Here is an 8,114-nt window from a genome sequence, read left to right as displayed (position 1 = left end):
ATACGAACCTCCGACATGATACGACTCTTTTTCATTCTAGATAGAGCTGTCAAAATCGGCATTTTTTATAACATTTGGCAGTGGTGCCACTGGGGGAAAGCATAAGTTATGAGATTTTTATTCGATTTCTTGGGTATTTATTTATTTGCAATTTACGCTTTATAGAAATTTCTTAGCCAATACTACGCCAGCACATATATTTATAAAAATATATTTTAAGATAAACAATAAACATTAAAACAACAAAATATTATAATATATTTTATAAGCAAGTAAAAACCTTAATATATTCTCTAAAATTTGAAGAGAAACTTTGTACCCAGATATGTATTTACAATATAAAAAAGGAGTTCATAGGCTCTCAAGCAAAAGAGAAGAGTTTCGAATCATGTTATCCATGACTCCGGACTGGCAGCAGGACAAAGTTCCAATAAGAGGCCCTGCAAGTCAGGTACCGGCGAAATCTTCGGTAAAAGGCGAGGGAGCGGTACCAGCCATTTCAATGAAAGTTTCTATGCGATTCTTAAGGGCGAATTGACATAAGTACCCGCAACTGTTGAATACGAGTGATCGTTCATCCCTTTCTTGCACATTGCATTCATCATTTTGCAATGTATGTATATACACCTCTTGTACAATTTTGGGAATGTTCTTGGTACAATCACGGCTGAAAGACCCAAAACTGCGAACGAAAACTATACGTTCACTTTCAGTACTGTTCCTCGTACATTCACGGATGGAAGACCTAAATATGCGAACCACAACTTCTCGTGCACTTTCAGTACTGCGACCCACAAAAGCCCCAAAAACTATACCTGTTATTTTCGGGTAGTTCGACCAAAATCCCAAATGCGAATTAGGTGTTTATTGTTATATTTACTTTGAACAATTTTTGAAATCGTACAAAGGCTGGAGAAAGAGTGGCAAATGTCAAATTCTCCGTGTGGCCTGGAAGTGTAGACGGCGCATATGTTATGAGGACTTTTTTGGTTTCTTTAGAAATTGTTTTTGTTGGTTCTGTGTTTTCATTAACTTCACTAGTACTATACTCATCCAATTTCTGGGAGGAGAGTTTCTATAAAAAATAGGAATTCTAAATCTAGCACGGGTAATGTTCTAGTCTTAACATAATGCTCCTGCTGTAGTATTTCCATTGAAGGAACTTCGGTGAATCCATGTTTTTGTAAAACGATACAATAACGTTGTGATTGGTGAAATTTTTATGATCACAAACATTCACTTAAATTTACCCTCGGTGTTTTAACTGCTAATTTCAGTGTTTTAACTGCTAATGGTACGGCCAACTGAGTTGCCGGTAAGTCCAAAAATACTGCTTTGCCCTCCAGCTCATTGGTAAACCCCGATACACAGCACGTAGAACAAAGTTTCTATCATTTTCTTAAGGTCATCGTGAAAAAACTGATGTAAACAAGCGTATACGTGTGAGAGTGCATCTTTCTCTAACACATTGGTATTTGGAATAATTGAACTATACATCTGTACTGTTCACTCTCATGTCTTTCACAGGGTTAGTATTGACTATAAATTTATCATAGATGAAAATTGTCAGTACTGACCATAAATTTATCATAGCTGAAAATATTCAGTTATGACTGAAAACCTACCACAACTGAAAAATTATTTTAACATGTAAAAATTTGATTTTGATTTTTTTAAAACAATTAAACTTTTAATTAAAACCCGCATAGCTTAAAGTAACATATGAACATAAAAAAGAAATAATATTAGGAAGAAAAGAATTAACAAATTATAAAGAATACATTTCCTTTCATGCTACGCAGGCTTCTTTCAATAGAATTCCGTACTCCTTTCTCCAAATTCAAAGTAATTTTCCGCTTTTAACTCCTATTGAATTAAAAATCAATTAAAATATGTCTATTTAGTTATTATTTCAAACATATTTACCTTGTATATTGTATATTTATTTTACTTATAATTTATCTTTATAATATAATTCCAAAATATATAATTGGGAACGTGCGAAACTTTTGAGAGATCGCAAAGAACAAAGTAATTCTGTTGTGAAAATTTCTGTTGTCTCTTTCTGTCATATACAAAATATGTTTATAAAAAAAGTGATAACTATTTCTTGTTCACGCGCATAAATACTGACTATCATTTTATAGATCATTGGACCGGTAATGTTGATAATACCAAATAATTTAGTTATTTCATTCTTACATATGTAAAGCATTATACATCGTATGTCTGTCTTTTTAAAAACCATTGATAGTCAATTGAACATAAACTGATCGTCAGTACTGACTTAACAAATGTAAGTGTATTGGTGAACCCATCAGCAGTTTTTTGTAGGGATGTCGTTCCAATTCATCAAGTCCCAGCGAGTCATGGGTACTGAAACTCCAACACATTCAAAGAGATTTCAATAACACCACTACATACATACATACGCAACAAAGGGTAAAATGTGTGTAAACATTTAACTCAACTCTTTTCTCGTACAGCACCCTGGATAAGAGAAAGAAACAACCAAAGTTCTCGTGTGTTTGAACAATTTTTGTTTTGAGCCATGATTCAATTATAAAAGGTTTGGTAAGTAGTGACAGCAAAGTTTTGACACTGCGTTACAAAAGGTTGTATTTGCGAAGGAAAGAAAAAAGGGAAAAAACTATTCGCTTTTTTTGTGAACGTAGTTAAAAATATATTCTAAGTAGTATAAAATATACTACTATTCTCGAACCAAAATTAATAATTAGCATGAAAATATATCCGCTTTTCTTCTAATAATGGTTTTAATTTTTAATTTTTATGTACGTGAGTCACAGAAAAGTGCAGAAAGTTAATATCTATTTTATATTAATAGTCATAGAGAATAGAATATTTACATGTTTTCTTCATGAAACAAACATTTAATTTTATTTTCGGAAATTAGTATTAAAATTATATAATAAATCATCACACAGATTATGCAGAATTTGACCTACACATTATGCTTTCGCTTCAAGTGAAGCGCGAGAAAGATTTTAACGATGGATAAATAACGTTGATTCATTACATAATCTTATCATAAGAGCCAGAGTTGAAGATATGGACCCAATTTCCTTCTGTGAAATAAACAATTGTAAAAACAAAGAAGTACTGTAGATGCATTGTGCGATTGTTCTGAAGAATTCTAAGAAAAATCTCAAACTGTACTATTCAGCTGTTATATATTTATTTAATTTTATCATTGATCAAATATTAAGTATACATATTTTTCTACTAGACTTGACGGTGTTAATTTCGGGAATATATATGAAACCTATGAAATAAGTCCTCAGACACCTGAAAATCGCTTGGTTTTCACATACATACATGTACATATGTCTAAATTTTACGGTTCCGCTTCAAGGAGAAGGAACATTGAGATCAGTAAAATAGTATAAGGGTGATTGATTATATAACTTTTTATTGGGTTAATTACAAAACACAAAGGAAAAACTAGAGTTCGAAATATATTCTTTCATAAACAATGCACACTTTTTATTTAAAATTAGATTTTAACAGTAGTTACGTAACAAAAATTGAAGATAACTGGACTTTATTTAACTAATTTGTTCTTCCAACCGTGCCAGTCAAATTAATCTTCTTATAACTTCATATATTTACTTGATACTTTCTGTTTTGAATTCTCTTTTGAGACGAAATCTCGGTCTCCAATACAGAAACCAAACTGCAATCTTTGCAATCGCGCCTTTTTGACAATCGACTGTTTTGATTTCTCTTCAATTAAAATTGAAATTGAATTATCGTCTCGATATATATAACCGCATATGTATGTAAACGGAATGGTTATGATGGCTTTAATATTAAAAATATATTTGAATCGAACAATTTATTCGAATTTCTGTAATATAAAATTCGGATGTCAATAAAAAAACTGGAGAAAAACATATGAAAATTAAACAATATTGTCTACCTCTTGCGTTGGTAAATATCTGCTACTATTTACAACTTTTTGAACAATTTTCCGGATATATTTTGAAAAAAACATTATTGTTTTGCTAACGCAGAAGGGTTGTCAAAAATGAGTGAGAAAGCTGTTTACTTATCAAACCTTTAATAATTGAATCATGGTTTTGAGCTATATCATGGCTGCTTGTGGAATATTATTTTGCGTGTTTTCTTTAAATCAGTGATCTGCAGTCTAATTTAAGTTTAAATTATTGAAACACACATTTTAAATAAGTAAAATGTAAAATATGAGTTGAGCTAAAAGATGGAATTGAATGGTGATACAGTAATACTTCATCTAACTGTAAATGCGATGTACGCAATAGAAGCTACAACAACAATAGTCAACAAAAAGGGCGAAACCATGAAATATTTAAATAATTGTTGAATAGAATAATATTATCTTGACTAAAGTAGCAATTAATTTTCCATACAGATATTTCAAATCTCACACGGCGCGCTAAACGTACGCAACCTATTTGATGTCACTTATGGTAGCTGCGCAGAACTCTCCAAGGGATGGGAGTGTGTGCTGTAAGCAAATCCAGAATTATGGACGCAAACGCTGCTACATCGAACACAAACCATTTACACACCAGATATTAGGTTTAATATCACATTTTTTTCGTTCAATTAAACCTTTTGGTTAATACAAGCACGTGAAGAATTGGAACGACATGGTTTAGGTGATATTGTAACCGTTTATCATCGCGACGTGTGTCAACCGGGTTTTGCCAATGAGCTAGAGGGCAAAGCAGATGCAGCATTTTTTGACTTACCGGCACCTCAGTTGGCCGTACCATTAGCAGCTAAAACATAGAAATCGAAGGGGAAATTTAACTGAATGTTTGTGATCATAAAAATTTAAAAACTTCTTGTATGTTTAATTAGGAGGACTTTTTTGATTCATTTTCACCTTGTATTGAGGAATCAAAACGTTGTTGTATCGCTCTACAACGGACATGTATTTACCGAAACAGCAAAAGCATGGATGTTAAGACTAGAACGATGCCCGTGATAGATTTAGAATTCCTGAAGTATACATAAGGTAATTATCATTTATGTAGTGAAAATTAAAGTTTTACTTTATATTTTATTTAGAAACTCTCCTCCCAAAAATTGGATGAATCTAGTACTAGTGAAATTAATGAAAAATCAGATCCTACAAAAACTCCTAAAGAAACCAAAAAAGTCCTCACATCATGTCAGCTGCTTACACTTTCAGGCCACACGGTGTAGCCTTCGCCCGATAGCAAGAATTGTTCAACTACTCAGAACTATATACATATGTATAAAGTGTAGTACGATAATTCTTGTATAAAGTAAATATAATAATAAACACCTAAATGGTATGGTATTTTCAATAAATATGAAATATAATTAATATGTTATAATAGTGCAAGAGGTATATATACATTAGACTTGTTTTATTTGACCAGCAAATTAAGCTCTAATAGCTTATTTTGTATGAAAGATAATGGTTGTAGATTCCTTAAAATGTCAGAATATTGTAACGGATTTCCAAAATCTGTCGTTTACTCTAAAACTTTACCCTGAGTTCGATCACTGGATTGTCAAATAAAAGTCACACTTTAATGGCTATACACTAATCTTTATTTCTAATTCTTTAAAACTTAACACTTTATTACTCAATACTCTAATTTACAACTCTAACTTATAACTTGTTTACACTTTGGATGTCAATAAAAAAACTGGAGAAAAACATATGAAAATTAAACAATATTGTCTACCTCTTGCGTTGGTAAATATCTGCTACTATTTACAACTTTTTGAACAATTTTCCGGATATATTTTGAAAAAAACATTATTGTTTTGCTAACGCAGAAGGGTTGTCAAAAATGAGTGAGAAAGCTGTTTACTTATCAAACCTTTAATAATTGAATCATGGTTTTGAGCTATATCATGGCTGCTTGTGGAATATTATTTTGCGTGTTTTCTTTAAATCAGTGATCTGCAGTCTAATTTAAGTTTAAATTATTGAAACACACATTTTAAATAAGTAAAATGTAAAATATGAGTTGAGCTAAAAGATGGAATTGAATGGTGATACAGTAATACTTCATCTAACTGTAAATGCGATGTACGCAATAGAAGCTACAACAACAATAGTCAACAAAAAGGGCGAAACCATGAAATATTTAAATAATTGTTGAATAGAATAATATTATCTTGACTAAAGTAGCAATTAATTTTCCATACAGATATTTCAAATCTCACACGGCGCGCTAAACGTACGCAACCTATTTGATGTCACTTATGGTAGCTGCGCAGAACTCTCCAAGGGATGGGAGTGTGTGCTGTAAGCAAATCCAGAATTATGGACGCAAACGCTGCTACATCGAACACAAACCATTTACACACCAGATATTAGGTTTAATATCACATTTTTTTCGTTCAATTAAACCTTTTGGTTAATACAAGCACGTGAAGAATTGGAACGACATGGTTTAGGTGATATTGTAACCGTTTATCATCGCGACGTGTGTCAACCGGGTTTTGCCAATGAGCTAGAGGGCAAAGCAGATGCAGCATTTTTTGACTTACCGGCACCTCAGTTGGCCGTACCATTAGCAGCTAAAACATAGAAATCGAAGGGGAAATTTAACTGAATGTTTGTGATCATAAAAATTTAAAAACTTCTTGTATGTTTAATTAGGAGGACTTTTTTGATTCATTTTCACCTTGTATTGAGGAATCAAAACGTTGTTGTATCGCTCTACAACGGACATGTATTTACCGAAACAGCAAAAGCATGGATGTTAAGACTAGAACGATGCCCGTGATAGATTTAGAATTCCTGAAGTATACATAAGGTAATTATCATTTATGTAGTGAAAATTAAAGTTTTACTTTATATTTTATTTAGAAACTCTCCTCCCAAAAATTGGATGAATCTAGTACTAGTGAAATTAATGAAAAATCAGATCCTACAAAAACTCCTAAAGAAACCAAAAAAGTCCTCACATCATGTCAGCTGCTTACACTTTCAGGCCACACGGTGTAGCCTTCGCCCGATAGCAAGAATTGTTCAACTACTCAGAACTATATACATATGTATAAAGTGTAGTACGATAATTCTTGTATAAAGTAAATATAATAATAAACACCTAAATGGTATGGTATTTTCAATAAATATGAAATATAATTAATATGTTATAATAGTGCAAGAGGTATATATACATTAGACTTGTTTTATTTGACCAGCAAATTAAGCTCTAATAGCTTATTTTGTATGAAAGATAATGGTTGTAGATTCCTTAAAATGTCAGAATATTGTAACGGATTTCCAAAATCTGTCGTTTACTCTAAAACTTTACCCTGAGTTCGATCACTGGATTGTCAAATAAAAGTCACACTTTAATGGCTATACACTAATCTTTATTTCTAATTCTTTAAAACTTAACACTTTATTACTCAATACTCTAATTTACAACTCTAACTTATAACTTGTTTACACTTTGGTCGACAACTCTCTCCTTAGAATTGTCCTCACTCGACAACTCTCTTATTAGAACTGTGTTTTGCTGCCAGCCCGGCAGCCCTTATATAGTCGATTGTAAGCGATACATCGGCACTCGAACATTCTGGCAACTACGAATATCGATGTCTAGATACATCTGGAAATTTGTCGATTGCTCTTCCAAGTTTGTCAATTCTGGTTTGTTCTAGTACCATTTTCGTTACAATATTATGGAAAAGCGGTAAGTAAATGTAAAATTTGTTAAATTCAACCGTTTTTTTTTTCAAATAAATTACGTATCAGCTGAGAGTTCTGGCTCACATTACCAACACCATTCCATAAATGCATTTCATTTTGTATGAAAGAAAACTAGCGAGAGGGAAAGGATAAAAATATGGTGGAGTTACCAACAGTTTCTTAAATTCACATTTTATAAATTTATTATGCACATTTTATAAAGCAAAGTCCAAATCAATTATCATTTCAGGGTTTCTGACGGATTGATATCTATAATATTTACAATTGGATTATGATAACTAAAATACGATATGAAATGTCTTATATCTATTTTATCTATATGTCTCGCGAATACCGCATCAATAATCGTACCTCCTCTTGTCGTAGGATCATTTCTTCCATTGATCATTTCTAATGAAAA

At 31.9% G+C, this 8,114-nt stretch overlaps 1 pseudogene; it reads left to right on the top strand.

The window, feature by feature from the left end:
- Positions 1-3: 3 nt before the first annotated feature.
- On the top strand, positions 4-5,532 carry LOC128922294 (uncharacterized; annotated as a pseudogene).
- The last annotated feature ends 2,582 nt before the right edge of the window (positions 5,533-8,114 follow it).

This window comes from Zeugodacus cucurbitae, chromosome 5 (assembly GCF_028554725.1).
Source record: "Zeugodacus cucurbitae isolate PBARC_wt_2022May chromosome 5, idZeuCucr1.2, whole genome shotgun sequence".
NCBI lineage: Eukaryota > Metazoa > Arthropoda > Insecta > Diptera > Tephritidae > Zeugodacus > Zeugodacus cucurbitae.
Note: the sequence above shows the minus strand (reverse complement) of the source record. Positions and strands in the feature narration are given on the sequence as shown.